Source organism: Carassius auratus, chromosome 16 (assembly GCF_003368295.1).
Source record: "Carassius auratus strain Wakin chromosome 16, ASM336829v1, whole genome shotgun sequence".
Classification (NCBI taxonomy): domain Eukaryota; kingdom Metazoa; phylum Chordata; class Actinopteri; order Cypriniformes; family Cyprinidae; genus Carassius; species Carassius auratus.
In genome coordinates, this window is record NC_039258.1 from 14150876 (window position 1) to 14168122 (window position 17247).

Below are 17247 nucleotides of genomic sequence, written 5' to 3' on the forward strand. Positions count from 1 at the left end.
GTCTGTAGTGGTGCCAGCTGACTGGTCGCCAGCAATGGAAACTTCCCACAATTAACACAAATTACTGACAGTCTGCCAGCTATCAGCGCCTGGCATCAGCCTCGGGCCTGGCAGCCATGCAGAAATAGGAGGTGGGATCATATTCAACAATGATAATGTGTGCTTCTGTGTTCATCCATTATCACCAGTGTCACTGCCAAAATGCGTCTCATGTCTCTGCATGTCATTTCTGTGTGACACAAGAGCGGTGTGTGTGTTTATAAGGTTGTTAAGGTTAATCATTCTCTAATGTAAGTTTTGTGTATATTTTAAACAAGCCCATCTTCAAAAGGCAACTCTAAGAGTTTATTACCCTGAGGGTTGTAGAATGTGATATTTCTCTTCTCTTGCCACTATTATCTACTTATCATTCATATTGTCCAAATCCATCTAGTTTGTGAAAAGAAAAAGGGTTTAAAATGACATATTTTCCCCTTTCTGGTTAATTGCACACAGAAAAACACAGAACAAGCACAGACTGCTGCGGATTTCAACTGTTGGATTAGAGTTATAGCGCCATCTAGCGTTAAAAAGAGGACAACACATTTCTAGCTCCTTCTGACGTTTCACAACTCTGAAAGAAAATGTTTAGATTTAACATAGAAAACTACACTGTCAGAAAAAAAAGGAAAAACTGTCACTGGTAATATGCATTTAAGTAATAATACATAGTTAATAAAACAAGGTACTACAACGATGTAGCCTACATTTCAGCTTTTGTACCTTTGTACCTTTTGGTACAGTGCCGGTGACAAAATAATTAAAGTTTTAAATCAAAATACACATCAGTGGAATCTGGTGTTGCATCACGTGGTTTGGGCTGAATTGCAGAAATTTTTGGAGAAGAATAGAATTCAATAAAAACGCCCATCTTTTAAGCATTTTAATTAGATTTGAATGGTCAATACAGCTTATTGTTATAGAGAGGTAAATGTTGGGACACAACTTTTTCTGATTATTTTTAGAGGGTCCGTTTATTTTTGAAAGCTAATGCATGTATAGACTATTACTGTTAATAAAATAAACAAATAAAAAGTGATACTGCTTTCCAAGAGCAAAGTTGAAGGAATAACTGAAAAGTAAAGTCCTGTCATTTACTCACCCATTACATAAACCATGAGGCACTTTTTTAGTCAGTCAAACTCAACAGGCAGATAAGAGGAAGCTAAACTGTTAAACACTATATGTAAGGGATGATCAAGTTGTTTTATTGGCATGACATTTGTGTTACAGTACGGGCAAAGCATTTTAGATGTGTAAAATACAGAATATCATGTATATCATGTAATATGTGTATGGTGTATACAGTACACTAGTTTGACTGCCATCTCATCCTCTCCGAATATAGCAGTCATCCAAAGAAAAAATAAAATTACAATTCAATGCTTCAAATTTTGGAAAGAACATTTGCCTATAGTGGTGTATTTGGGGCAGACAAGAAGAAAGTGTTTCTCTTCAATTCTCATTGATTTATGTCACAGTGTTAACATACTCGCTGTTTGCTCTGTATCCAGGATTTTGTAGTTGATATTTTGAAAGGATTTGTCTTTCTTTTAATTGTTTGATAGATTAGTGATTTGCCAATTTGGTGGTTCTCTTCTGCTCCATCAGTCAACTGGTATCTGTTTCTCTGAAACCTGGCCTTCTTCTGGACCCATGTCTCTGGATTTGTCCAGGTTTCCTGTCAGTGCCCGTTCCTCACAGTACTGTTCCAGCAGGGCCAGGCTGTGCTGGAGACCCTCGGCTGTAGGAGACAGCACAACCAGGTCGTCCGCATACGGCAGGTATATGACTTCAGAGTCCTGCAGAGTGAGGCCAGAACTTCTAGCAGCTTGATGATGTAGATGATAAACAGTGTTGGGCTCAGACTGCATCCCTGCTGTTCTGAGATTCCCTATTTTGACCGCATATTTACATGGATTGTATAACATCAAATGTTTTTCCAACAATGCCATTTTTTTTTAATAATTTGTATTGTAAACCTTCATGCCAAATAAAGTCAAAAGCTTTTTTTAAATCAATAAAACATGTAAATATTTTTCTTTGTTCATCCTTTAGATTTTTGTTCATTAGAGTGTTGAGAGAATATGGTCGGATGAACGTTGTTTTGGTAAAAAGCCAATTTGTGATTTATTTAGGATGTTGTGTATTTTAAGGAATGTCACTATGTGGCTATTTATTATATTGCAAAAAAAGTTTCGCTAGGTTACTGCTTACACAAATGCCACGGTAATTCCTGGGATCAAATGTATCTCCTTTTTTTTATATATAAGTGTGATCAGTCCTTCAGACCAGGTCTCAGGGAAGAGGATAAGATCAGATTGAATCATTTTCTCTTTAAAAATCGTTTTCTTTAAACTCCCGGGTTTCCGTTTCCTTTTGTTTGGGGCTGGTTGAGGTCTGGTTCAAGTTTTTGGTAAAGAGTTTTAAAGTAAGACCTCCAGACTGTGCCACGCTGAAGAAATGTGTCTGATTCGGGGCATTCACATTTTTTTAAGAGATTCAAGAAATTGTTTTGGTCTATTGATTGATCGATTTCAGCAATTTTAGCTTCATAATTTTGATCTCTTTTGTTGCAAATGAGCTTTTCATAATTTTTCAAACAGTTGGAGTAGGCGAGCCGTAGTGTCTGATTGGCCGTATGTTCTTTATGCTTTTTGTTAGCAAGTCGTCTAAGGTCTTTTCTAAGACATTTGCATTCATTATCAAACCACATACTTTTTTGTTGTTGTTTGTTTGTTTATTTTTGTTTGTTTGTTTTGTTGTTAAATGTTAGATATAGTGGCCAAAGTTTCAAATATATAACTAAGATGAGATATTACTGAGTTTATTCATTAGTAAGCTAATTTGGAGTGAAATCTGTCATCCTGCATTTTTCACAGGCCTATTGTAGAGCTGCTCATGTTTTCTTTGAATTTCTCAGCGTTACATTGGTTCCAACTGATTTTTGGTTTTAAGGGGAACATGCTTGGGGGGAGGAGTTGTGACCCTGTCACGTGACTTTCAGTTTCAGGGTAAAGTACTGTTTGGCAGTGGTCAGAAATGGGAAGTTGAGGTCTAACTGTAAAAGCATTAATACAATTTAGGTCAGTGTCTGTAAGTGAATAATCAACTACATTGGCTCCTAATCTGGAGAAGTAAGCAACTCTCTCACCGTGTGTGTGTGTGTGTTGCGTGTTGGTTAGTGTTCATCAATTAAAGCAGCGCATTATAGTATAGATCGGTGATTAAACTGACTTGGAGCTACCTGTGCATTAAGTAAACAATACTCCATATGATTTGTGTGCTTAAAGTCATTCGATTGCTTTTTGTGAAAAACAAACCGAACTTTAAGACGATCACAATATTGCCATCCATGGTTTCCATTCTAGCGTTCCGCCTTTCTCGTTTTTCTGTCGTTTTTCATTTAATATATTTGCATCCTATATTTGGTATTACAATCTAAATACAATTATGAATAATAAAAATACATTTTTGGCTTTCGATTATATTTTTTACTCGTTATGACGTAGTACTACATTGAGTTGCTGTTCTTTGTTGTTACTGTAACACCACTAGATGTCAGTAAATGCACGTAGAATCGGGGTATTAAACTCAGTTCCTGGAGGGCCGAAGACCTGCAGACTTTAGTTCCAACCCTGGTCCAACACAAAGACTGTATTTGCAGTTTTGACCTTCTTTTTGAAGACCTCTGCAATTCACCCTGGCATGCTGTCGATCAACTTCTGGGACACATCCTGACTGACGGCAAACCATTCTTGCATTCTTGCATAATCAGTGCTTGGAGTTTGTCAGAATTTGTGGGGTTTTGTTTTCTAGCATGCTGGAAAAGGCATTGTTCATCACCAAATTGTTCTTGGATGGTTGGAAGAAGTTGGCATTCTCTTGATGAGCTTCAAGAGGTAGTCACCTGAAAAGGTCTTCCAACAGTCTTGAAGGAGTTCCCAGAGAGATGCTTAGCACTTTTTGCCCCTTTTGCCTTCTGTCTGCGGTCCAGCTCACCCCAAAAAATTTGAGTGGTGAAATAATGCCGAAAGTGCCGAAAGTAACACAATCACAAATATCAGAACTCAAAATATGTAATTTCCATACATAAAATACATATTTTACAGTTATTCTACAGTGCACTGTTATGTATATTGATCACAAACAGCTTCCTACAGTGGCCCTCCATCACAAAACTTAATATCTATAGTCATCAAGTCTGCATTTATTTGATCAAAATTTACTTTAAAATAAATTTTATGCAATGCTGATCAATGTTGGAAACCTGTCAGGATTCTTTGATAATTAAAAAGTTTAAAAAGGAAAAGCATTTATGTAAAGTCCTTTCCCGTCACCATTTCGCCAGCCTACACTTCACATAACAGTCCTGTAGATGGCACTTGGGCTTCATTACAGTAACTATGATAGTTTAATAAAATAGTAAACTGTGAAGCCTACCATACATAAATATAAGTGTACTGAATACTGATTACCATTATTGCGACTTTTGGCGCTGCTCGGGATTTGTTTGTGCTTTTGTAGTCATTTAGCATCCATTTTCTCAGCGATGTAATTTGATTTATAAAATGAGATAAGCCGCAGATCACTCCACAAATCTAAACTCGTCTGTCCCATGTAATGTTCAACTGATCTGTGAGAAAGAACGGAAAATGATCGCTCCACTTCACATTACTGCCCAATGAAATTTGTACTTCTTTTGCCAGATCATGATGACAAACGGGCATTGATGAATTATGTAATATTCAAAACACACACAACCCCAGTACGCCTCCGATTGATACGTAAAAATGAACAGTCATTTTGAGTTTTGAGTGATTATTGTTGTGTACACATTGTAATGTTAATTAAGATTAAAATTAATTTTGTTTTATATTCAATATAAGAATGTTGGCGGGAGCACTGGACACAGAATTTCGCGGGATCTGGGGATAAATTAATGGTCAGAAATTCAGCGGGAGCGGGATAAACAACACAGTCCCTTGCTGGGCTTTAATACAAAAAACGCAGACAATGAAACGAGACTGCAGAAAAGCCGAATAAAAAATAAAATAAAAATCTGGGGAAGAGATTTATGTCACCCTATTTTAAATAGGCTTCTTCTTATAAACGGCATATTTAATTGTTGTTAATTTAATAGTTGTTGTATTAAATACTACCCAATTCCAACACGTGGAAGTAGGCTAATATCAACTAATATTAATACTTGTTATAGAAATCTAAAAACGCATTTGAAAACAATGCATCCGCGAAGATGCAGAGCGATAGTCTCTAGAAATATACGACAAAAACAAACAGGTATGTGAAATATGCGTATATGATAATTAAGAATAATATCGACAGACTTGACGCTCCTCTTGTCTCTGTGAGCTGCAGCCGAGAGGAAGGTGTGCCGCGCGGAAGACGTCATCAAACAGTTCTCGTGCCACATTCGTCGATCAGCGCGAGGGCAGTGAGAAACCGTTTTCGGTTTAATATCTTCACAGTTCTCGTTTTGTTCTCTAACGCTGCATAGGACCATACAGCTGGTTTTGTTCCTTGACTTCCTCCAGTCGTCTGCAGAAAGTCTGTAACTGTGAGTATCGTTTTCTTGTTTTCCTAAACTTTTCATCAAGTTTGCCGCTGTTTGTCGTTCTTTCTTTGAGCTCTGTGTTTGTTTTGTTGTTCAGCTCATGGCTGTTTTTCTTGTCTGTGATAAACAACGTAAAACCATCTAAAGATGATGACAAGCAACAGAGTTTCTTCACATTAATAGCCGATAACGTCGTTTGGTTTCTTTACACTAGTCGTTGTTTTTACGCGGACATAACGTTTGTTTTAGCCTGTTAGCTTGATAGTAGGAAGTCTCCTTAAACCTCAGCTTGTAAATTAAGGTGTTCTGAACGCTAAACTGAAGCTAAGCTCGTTATACTCATTTAAACTGCTCTTCCAGCTCCTGACACAAAACATATTGACTGGCTCCTGTAGAAAGATTCATTTGTCAAGTATTACCGTTAGCCACTAACAAGAACAGATGATAAGATGTGTGGGATACTTGTTATCTTTACTGCCACACAAGTCAGAAATGACAGCTCCTCATGTGAACTTTTCACTTGAATATTCTGCTGTAGTTTGCTGTTGTAGATGTTGATACATTATTAGTGACGTTTCTCTTAATTGTGTCTTGACACTTCTCCAGTGTTATCTAGGACAAATTAAACAGTTATCGTTGCTTTACAAAGCCATCCCTCAGAGCGTGTGAGGTTTTGACGCTGAAATAGCTTTTAAGCATCTTTAAAGATCTCTAAAGTGTCATGAACTGAAAGAGCCAAATGATTTTGACCATCTGATTATTCATTGGGAAATTCTTTTTGAGCAATGTTTCTGGGGCGCTTTCCCACTGAAAATGGGTAACAAATTTATTTCTGGATACTTTAGATCGGTAGTGCGCCCTGTGTTTCACTTGGTTGCCCATTGACTTCATAATTAACCAAAGTTGCCCGGCAACATTGCTTTAAAAGTTGCCGGGTGAATCATCAGCCTTAGAAGTTCTGTATGTGAAACCTGTTATGTTCATTCAAGAAGTCTTCTTCAACTGGGTATGCATGTTGTCATACTGAATAGGAATATCCCGGATGCTTAATTTTTTAAGTTGTTCAATTTCATGCATGTGCCTTTTTTCTACCAGTTCATCCATGCCTATTCCAGTTCCTAAAAAAAAGATGAAGTCCTTTGGTCTGTGTATTTTCATGACTACGGTTGAGGAGCCCAGATCTGCCCCCTCCCTCATTTTCCCACTAATTCAGACCAGATGGAAATTAGAGCCACTGATGCAAGCCAAGAGATAACACTCACAACCGTGTGTTCCCATGCCAGATGCCCCCCCAACCAACACACACACACACACACGTCTGTGCTATCTGTGGCCAATTCTACTAATGCATATAATTTGCAATGAAAGAGAGAGAGAGAGTTGGCATACAGGATCCAAGCCGAATGACCATCCTGCTGTCACTTTGTGTGAAGAAGAGCCACTTAGAATAATGCATAATGTGTTATGGAGGTGTGGAAACCTCACAGACATGAAACTTCATCTTACAGACCCACATGCGTGACAGTGCTGGTTCTGGTCATTGGCATGTAAATGTGTGTGGTCTCACAAAAACTGACAGCAGTTTTATATATTAGGGCCAGGACTTTAACGCGTTAATCAAGATTAATTAATTACACAAAAAATAACGCGTTAATTAAGATTAATTACAGAAAACAAAATTTCCCGCATCTTTAATAACTTTTTTTTGCACCGCGGAAAGTTTCTCACTGGATGAGTTTCGGCGGACCGATTATACTGAAGCACCAACTAGCGTTCGCATATCACCGCAGCAGCACATCGAGCCTCAAGTATCACCTCAATGCAAAACATATAGCAGCTAGCGTGGACTTTACACTTTATGTTGAACTATGTATTATTTTGTTGGTGCAACTGGCACTTTATATTGAACTTTTTATTGTTTTGGCCAAGGTTAAAGAGTGTTGGACCTCTGAAGCAACAAAGAGAGGTTTTCAATGTTCTAAATGTACTTGACAGTATTGTGTTTTACTTAAAAAACAGTTTCCAGAAGGTTCCAGCACCTATAAGCTTCCTGAATTTCTGAAATGTACTATTTCTAAATTGTTTCTAAATATGCTATTGCTACACTTCATGGCAAAAATTGCACTGGTCTGATAGACTTGGTTGAACAAAAATAAACAATATTTTGTTGCTTAAGCTTATGTATTCAGTCATTATTCAATGGTATACTATAAATCCATGTGAAAAAAAATTACTTCTCACTGTTCTCAGGTCAAATATTTATATGCGATTAAAATGCGATTAATTTCGATTAATTAATTACAAAGCCTCTAATTAATTAGATTAATTTTTTTAATCGAGTCCCGGCCCTATTATATATATATTAAAAGTATATATTTTATTGTCAGATCAGTCTTAATGGATGGAAAGGTTTGCTGAAAAATTACATATCCATCCATGATGTAGATGAGTTTTTTCCTTGGAATAGATTTGGGGAAATTACATAACCATTGGGTCATCTGCAGTAATTGGGTGCTGTCAGAATGAGAGTTCAAACAGACGATAAAAGCATCACCGTAATCCACACAATTTAATAATCCATAAACCATAACAATATGTCCCTCAGTCCATCCCCTGTTGTCCTCTCACCTTAAAAGCCGCCAATGTTTGTTTAGAACTGTTTTTGCTTGTAAATAGCACTTGCTCTTGCGCATTTCTCTCCTGATTCAGACAGTTTTTTTCAATTGAAAAATAAATATTATAGATAGAGGACTCATATTTTAGCCAGAAGCAACAGTTTAAAGTAAAAAATATCAAACAAACACACAACATCTCACTTCACAGGATGTTAAATGATGGACTGAAGTTGTGTTGATTAGGCCTACTTGTGGATTTTTGTGATGCTTTCAGCAGCTGTTTGAATTTCTTAAGGCCCCGATAAACTTCAAAAGAAGTTCATTTTTGTTCTTCGTATGGGGGAAAAAAGGCTGAGTTCAAAAAGGCAGAGTGCTCGCACGTACATGCCCTAAACAAAACAACGATGAAATGATATAGGCAGTGTGAGACGGGCACCAATGGTCTGAATATTATAGACAAATGAATAATGATTAGCAGCAGTTCAGAGTTAAGTATCATGTTTGCACAACAAAAGAACCATACCATTTCCATAATCAGTCCTTTATGGGAAGTGTGAATGGCTCATAGTCTGAAAACATTCGCATTATGTGGGGAAAAAAATATTGGAGTCAGTTTGTTATTTATTTCATTTGTGTTCATTTATTTTCTTAAACTGGATCAATTGTTTTTTATATTGTATGTGGTGTCATTATTTGCTTTTGATTAAAAAAACAAAGGTTTATTATTGTATGTTCGTTTGGCATTTAATTTATTGGATACCCTTAAAATTTGCTTATTGAAAGAACAAGATCAGTAGCATCAATATGTTATATCATTGAAACACATGTATTTGGTACTTGCTGCCTTATTTCATTATTTTTATGGCTTTTGAAAACTTGTCTCAGATGTTTGTCTGTGTTGCTTTTTGCATAACTCCGGGTTGTCGACACCAAGCTTTGTTGCAATTTTTTTTCTATGAACCAAATGCTTTATCTGAATCTTTTAAGTATGTCAGCGAATGAACGTACAGGTGCTAATATCTTAGTGCCAGCTCAGCTATTTGACACTCCAGTGTATTCATGTTGCTGGTGACTAGGCCAGAGATAAAGTTCTCCTGCCTTACCTCCAGAAACAAACCTGGGGGAAAAAAAAAGTTTCAAGACACTCACCGCCTGCGTAACTGTCACGGATCGGTGGAAGCTCAAATGTATTTAGGAGCCAAAACAACCTCCCCCAGAAAGTTTGCTTTGGTCAGATGTTTCGAACTGCTGAAACAAACTCTAAACGAACTTTGTTTTCGGCCTGATCTTGTATGTGAAATGATATCATATCAGGTCGTTCTTTGATTTCGATTGAAGTATATCGGGGCCTTTATTCTGACGGCACCCATTCACTGCAGAGGATCCACTGGTGAGAAAGTGATGTAATTAAAATTTTTATATATATCAAAGGAATGGTTCACCCAAAAATATATATATATTTTAAACTTTCGTATAAATGTACATTTTCGTTATTATGTTGAACACAAGGTATTTTGAAGAATTCTGAAGAACTAAGAAGTTGTTGGGAAAGAAATATTATGGAAGTCAACGGGTACCATCTACTGTTTGATTACCAGCATTCTTCAAAATAATCTTGTTTTATGTTCAACATAAGAAAGAAACAAATACCGGTTTGGAACCACATTAGAGTGAGTAAATGACACAATTTTCATTTTGGGGTGAACTACCCTGTTGAGATGAAGGAACATCATCTATATCTTGAAGGTAATGTGTACATTTTCATCAAATTGAAATTTTTGAGAGAACTCATTCTTTAATACTCATAGCATATGTGTTTATTGATCCAGGTTCTGTAACATCAAAGGGCTGATGAAGGTTTGATTACAGACGTACATACAAAAGGAGCCGGAGCTGTAGGTTTTATTTTTTGTAGCTGTTGAACAACATAAGAACAATGAGGGGATGAGTCAAGGTTTTTGTTGCTTAGAAACAAGAGCACCCACCCAGAAGACACCAACCTCTTTTTATTTATTATTTTTTATAAACATTAACCCATTCTTTCAATAAATAAATTTGTCTTTTTCCGCTCTCATTTCTGTAATTCAGACCCCAGTTGATATATCTTGCATAAAACATGGCTTCACTAATGAAAATGTGTCTGTTGTCTTTTTTTTATGTGAAGAGTTCCCTGGACGGCAGCTAAGGAAAGCAGCCTGGTCAGCTAGTCAAGCCTGTTGATTTCTTCTGGCACTTGGTGAGGATCTTGGTTTCCTTAAGAATAGCTTTCATGACAAAATCGATCTGTAAATCTATTACAGATAATTTGGTGGGCTTTGTTTTAACCTGAAAAGGCCTTGCAGTCTGTGGTCATCATTAAAACAGGAAGGAAGTGACCTTGATGTTTTTGTTGTTGAATTACTTAAATGGTTGCATTTGTTTTTGGTTAGTAATAACACTTTCAAGAACACAACTTAAAACTCTCTATAAGCTGCTGTTGCCTAGTTACAGAGGAAATAAAAGCCCACCTGTGTCAGTACATTTCTAGTGTTGTGACTGCCTATTGAGAGCACTGAAATGACAGGTTATGATGTGAGGCAGTATTCATTTAATATAAGGGTTAGACACAACCAACTTGTCAATAACATCCAAACAGATTTAGGCTGACAAAAATTCGTTGTCTTGCTATTTATATGCAGATCTTGAAATTGTGAATAGTGGACAATTAATGGCCAATCCTGACTATATCTAATTTCATTTTCTCAACTGAAGATCAGGTGACTTTCACAGGAATTTTCCTGCTGCAAAAACGTCACAAGCCAAAAACTGTGGTTTCGCTGTCTACGTGATAACACTGCAACCAGAGTTTTTGAACATTTTCACCCTGGCAGGCGTTTTCAAAAATGTTTGTTTTCAGTGACTGTGTTTGCGTGTGGACCAATGGCCAAACCATGTAGAAAAACCTGCGGTTTTAAAAATAACCGCGTTCGTATGGACAAGGCTAGGCTAGAAAAATGCACAAGAGCTTGAATGCAGATTTTTTTTCCATTTACTGTATTTTTCGGACTATAAGTCCCACCTAAGTATAAGTCGCATCAGTCCAAAAATGCATCACGACCAGGAAAAAAACATATATAAGTCACACTGGACTATAAGTCGCATTTATTTAGAACCAAGAACCAAGAGAAAACATTACCATCTACAGCCGCGAGAGGGCGCTCTATGTTTTCAGTGGTAGGCTACACAGGAGCACTGAGCAACATAGAGCGGTAATGTTTTCTCTTGGTACATTTCTCTTGGTTCATGTCAAATTAATTTTGATAAATAAGTCGCACCTGACTATATGTCACAGGACCAGCCAAACTATGAAAAAAAGTACGACTTATAGTCCGGAAAATACGGTACAGATTTTACCCTGACCTTCTTTTCTCTGTAAATTGAGTGTGCACACTATTGCTGAAAAACACAGCATTTTTTTATTTTTATTTGTACTAGCATGTCATGACTATACCATGTTGTGTACAAGAAGATGCAAAAGACACAGACACAAGTGGAATGTACAAAATATGGTGACATAAATTAAGCAAATATAATGGGCAATATCTTGCGTCACCAAAAATACATATATTTAACCCATTCAAAGTGCACATACACAGCAGTGAACACACACACACACACACACACACGGAGCAGTAGGCAGCCATTTATGTTGCGCCGGCCGGGAAGAAGTCAAACTCTCAAACCACAAGGCCACGACTTCCCCACTCGATAAGTCGACATATTGATTATTGCCTTGACAGGGCTTGACACTCAGTTCAGTTCCTGGGTTGCTCTCATAATGAATTGATGATTTGAATCAGGAGTGTTAAATAAGGCAGACATGCAAAATGTGCAGAGCAGTGGGTCCCAAGGATGGGAGTTGAGAACCATTAGTCTAGGTAAAAAAACAACAACAACAAAACTGTGATGTAAAGACGTTTATAAAAAAAAAAAAAAAAGTTTTAAATAACAATGACAAATGTAACATTGTCACAGGGTTAACCATATGTGTGAAAACTCCACAAATCTTTCAGAACCTTTTCAAAAAAAAAAAAAAAAACATTACAGTACTCTGTTTTCAGCATGCAAATTGATTCTCAAGTGAGATGTTATGGAAATGTCTGATGCCTAAGCCTAAGACATGGTGGAATCCAAACAAAATCCGTGTGTGCAAAATGCTCATTATCATTAATGTGTAATTTAACATTTACGTTTTATGTATTCCAAGGCTTCCATTTTACGTTTTTGCTATTAATATCCACAAAATACAGTGGAAAATAATATTTCTTTGCAAAACTGAGTTCCTTGACTGATCATTAAAAATCACTCTTGACATGATAGATGTGTATGTATTTGTTTTACAGATTCATTGCTCATAGTAAAAATGCATTGAAAATAGTGCTCCGTCAAGAGGTATTTTGCTATGTCTAAGATGAGAAATGGCGTGCAGCATTCTATAAATAATCTTAATCCCTATCTTTTTTTCACTTTATCTCCGGACAGAGGTATTCAAAACTTGGCTCAGCTCTATAGCTGATCTTATTTAACTCAGTGGTCTTATCACATTTCTGATCTAACCCACACAACACTTTCTCTGCCCAGTGGGTTGGTTGAAAAGGTTGTTTCACCGAGGCAGTGAAATGCTGTTTTTCTGTCCATGTTTAAAAGACTTGGCTCAGTCAACAAGCCTCAGGTTATTTCAAACTAAAAATGCAACACCTTTTGTTGCTGCGGGTACTTTGTCATAAGTCCTCTATTGTCTGATGTTGGCTGAATCCCAGTATTGCACTGATGCCAAGACTAGTGCTTAATGCACTAACTTTGCTTTATTGAAACAATTAGTTCCTTTTTTCAGTCATTTGTTATTATTAAAAGTATTGACATTGAGGTTGATATTTTAAATTAATATTGATTTAATGCAGTCATGCAAAAGTGGTATTTACAAAGTACCATTGTACAGAAATAATCGAGCAGAAATTAAAAATCTGTTTTTGTTCACCTCAAATATGTGGAAAATATTTGCTCAAGACCTATTCCAAACACCTGTCCTTTTTCTGTGTGGGTCAGTTTTAATAGGCATGACAACAACCTGTGGTAACCTTATGTTTTGTTTGTGGAAGATTTTGCAAATTAATTTTTGCATGTTTTTGAAGAGCTTGTTCTACATCTACGTCTGAGAGAGCAAATGTATACTTGACCCATTTGAGCCCCTGTATCGATGACATGAACACTCAGTCATCATGGTCACATGTCATCAAGGCCTCAGTGATATTGACGCATGTTTGTGTGAGTGATTGTTACCTAATTTTAAGCTGTAAAACCAGAAGATCACTTTACAAACACCTGTTGACTTTAGTACCTCATAAATTTAATACCTCTAAATCAGGTGTGTCAAACTCACTTCTCTGAGGGCCACAGTCCTGCAGAGTTTAGCTCCAACACACCTACATTCAGTTTTCACTTTTCAGGTATTGGATACCTTGATTATCTGGTTCATGTGTATTTTCATTGGCTATGGCCCTCTAGAAACTAAGTTTGACGTCCATGCTCTAAATCATTGGGGTCCTAAGAGTATGTGACCAGAATGCTCATGAAAAAGAGAATGCTCATGAAAAAGTTAGCAATTTATCTTGTGAAATTATGCTGCAGTTTTATAGGGACTGTGAATTTATAGACATTTTAGCAGTCATGCCATCTTTGACTGTTCTTTTGAGCTGCAGTGTGTTGTGAGCGTGAGAGACCCAAATGGAGAAAATTGTTGTAATTGGCTGTGTTTGTGATTGATCTTGCGTCATGGCCCATTTTTCCATTTTTCCATTTTGTTTGAGCAGACAAATTGCCTGGCCCTGGAATCTGGCCTCGTCGTGCCTGGTTAGGACATGGTTATTAGTCCTTGATAGGCCTGTGGGTTCCATTGGTCCAGTCATCTCAGTTATTACACAATCATCAGGGTATTTGTTTGAGGAAAACCTGTGGCTATCGATGCAGATGTTCTGTCTCACTGAGGATTTTCACATGAATTACGCTCCTAGCCACATCCCCATTCTCACATTCAAATGTCACCTCACACCAACTGTGTGGAATCAATGAAATCTCAAATTCAACGTGACCAAATGTTTTTGTTTATGGAATCATATAATTGGTGTTCTGTGAAAAATTGGTAAAGGATTTAAAAGCAGAAAAGGTCTTTCTACATGTTTTGATTCACAATGAGAAAGCTCTCTTCTGCTCATGGTGAACAGTTGCAGAGAACAATGAATCAAGAGTAAGATTGCAGGATAGTGCCCAGCTCTGTGGGAGGCATACAGACAGTCATCCGTCGATAATGTTTTATCAAAGCCTGAGCTGATGCTGTCATTTCTTGAATAATGATGTCTGTAAATGTCATTATTCTCCAGGTGGTTGGCTGAAAGGAAGTCAATAACAGATCACTCAGCCTAAGCACAAACTCTGTGAGCAGACACATGCCACCAGAGCGTTGCCTACACGCTGAAACCAATCAATCACTGCAGCACATGGCGTTGACTGTTGGCAGAACCTGGGCTTGATGTCTTTGGATATTATGTGGATGGAATGTGTAGTGAAACGCTTTCAGTACTGACACTTTTTTCATACTATGTCAAGAATGTTTGGACTGTGTGATTGAATAATATATAGGGTAGAAAAAATAATGATGGTATTTAGTGTCAACAAATGTTTAATGGCTGTGTGTATGGAAATGCCTTTGGCAGCTACATCACTTAACAGGGTTATATTATGATTATTATATTGTTTTCTTTAATCTGTTGAGGTAATAGTACATTGTACCATACAATGTAACATACAGCGCCATTGCACTATGGGCGTCCTGAGTTCGAATCTCGACTCGAGGACCTTTCACGATCCTACCCTCCTCTCTTTCTCTTCGCTTCCTGTCAGCTCTGATCTGTCCTTTCATCATAAAGGCAAAAATGCCCAAAATAAATGTCTATAATATCATATTTGGCACTAGGGCTAAGATATCACAATAGCAACCAGGTAACAGAATAAACTCAGTGAGGTTATGTCTATCCTAGTTTGATCATCCAGGCTCGCACAGCCTTGGCACCGAGGGGGTCAAGAGTGCACAAGCAGAGTTTCCAATGCCTTGGGCAAAGATTGGCCAAAGTGCACTGAAACTATAATTATCAGAAATGTGACGCTGCAATGCAGGGACATCTAGATTATAAAATCTATTGAATGTGAATGGCGAAGCCCAGCCAGCCGCCACACTAATTTCTGTAATGGTCCCGCCGCTAGACCATGCCCAGGACGAGGAGACACCTCTAGTCGAGTGGGCTTTTACTCCAATGGGACATTGCGGACCCAAGGAAGAGTAAGCTAGCTGAATAGTGTTCACAATCCACTTAAAAAGCATTTGCTTTGTGACCAGAAGCCCTTTGGTTCGGACACCAAAGCAGAGAAAGAGCTGCTGTGCAGAGCGTTCATTGTATGCTCTCAGTGCCCTAACAGGGGATAACAGATTCAACTCTTGATCCTTTACTGTGTTTAGTAATGCAGAGAGAGTAAATACTTGTGCTCTAAAAGGTGTGGAGAGCACTTTGGGTATGTAGCCATGCCTTGGTTTCAGGAAGACTTTAGAGTCGTTAGTCCCAAATTCCAGGCAACTAGGGCTTACGGAGAGTGCCTGTAAATCACCCATGCACTTTATTGATGCTAGTGCTAGAAGCAGAGCAGTCATTAGCGACAGTGCCTTTAGGCTGACAGATTGTAGTGGCTCAAAAGGGGAACCTTTTAAGACTCTTAGTAAAGTAGGAAGGTCCCATGTACGAACAGTAAGGGGGCGTGGTGGATTAAGCCTTCTGGCCCCTCTCAACAAGGTAATTTTTCCTTACTGACTGGCCTGCTATAGGTGCGTGTGATGCCGCTATAGTCGCAACATAGACCTTGAGTGTGGAGGGTGATCAAACCTTATCCAACAACCTTTTGCAGCAATGACAGTATCACTGATACATCACAGACTGACAGGACATTGCCACAGTTTGAGCACCAAGCAGAGAACACCGACCATTTGGAGATATAAAGGCGTCTTTTAGACAGGGCTCTAGCCTGACAAATAGTATTTAGTCCACATTCTGGAAGGCTTGCAAGCCCACGTCGATTGGCCAAAGATGAAGGGGCCACAGTTTTGGATCTGGATGCCATATCGTTCTGCCCACCTGATCTGTCTCAAGGGGATGGGCCATGGGTCCGCTGTCAGAATTTGTGACAGTTCAGCCAACCAATGCTGGTTCTCCCAAAGGGAGGCTAATGTAGCTCTGTGTCCCTGGTCCCTGATCTGCCTGATTACCTGGGGAATCACAGCAATCGGGGGGGAAAACATAAAGGAGGAGATCAGGCCAGTCGAGGGCTAAGGCATCCTCGTGCTCTGAGAAATATCTTGGGCAATGAGAGTTGAGAGAAACGAAACCCGTTGGCTGGGAGACAGCGAGCTTTTGTCAGAATTAACCCTGAGCCCTAGGCATTCTAAATGGCTGAGGAGCAGGGTTTTGTGATGCAAGGCCTTTGCCTCTGACTGGGCTAGAACAAGCCAGTTGTTGAGAAAAGACCGCCATCCTTATTGGGGACGAGGAAGTAATGGCTGTAAATCCCTGAGCTGTGTTGAGCTGGGGGAACGATCTCTATGGCTCCTGTCCTGTTCGTTACTTCGGCACGCAAAATGTGAGCAGTGTACCGAAGGGTCTTGCGCTACTCAGCTCCCTGAGTGTTGCAGCGTCTGAGCCCGACTCATCAACAGCAGCAAGGAGTTTGGCCTGGAAGATCTGGAGCACTGCCATGGAATGAAGCGAGGTGAGGGCTGAAGAAAAAGAAGTGCAGAGGCACGCTGAGTAGGGAGCACGCTATGACTTGGTCAGCTCATCTCTGGCAAGATGGCACCCCAGCAGGAACCACTCGTCCAGACGGCTGTGGGATGGATCTTTGGGATGAGATCATTCCAAGCCCAGGCTCGTGGAAGGAACA

General features: G+C 38.6%; 1 protein-coding gene across 2 annotated transcripts in view; it reads left to right on the forward strand.

Annotated features, from left to right (window-relative positions):
- The first annotated feature begins 5430 nt into the window (after positions 1-5430).
- Positions 5431-17247, forward strand: part of ncalda (neurocalcin delta a) — a 46528-nt gene continuing 34711 nt past the window's right edge. Inside the window, exons 1-2 of one of the 2 annotated variants that reach the window (XM_026284207.1) lie at positions 5432-5617; positions 10394-10465. The gene's annotated coding sequence lies outside the window, so the exon portion shown is untranslated. Of the gene's footprint in view, positions 5618-10393; positions 10466-17247 lie in introns of both variants that reach the window. The other variant, XM_026284209.1, reaches the window with a different exon arrangement.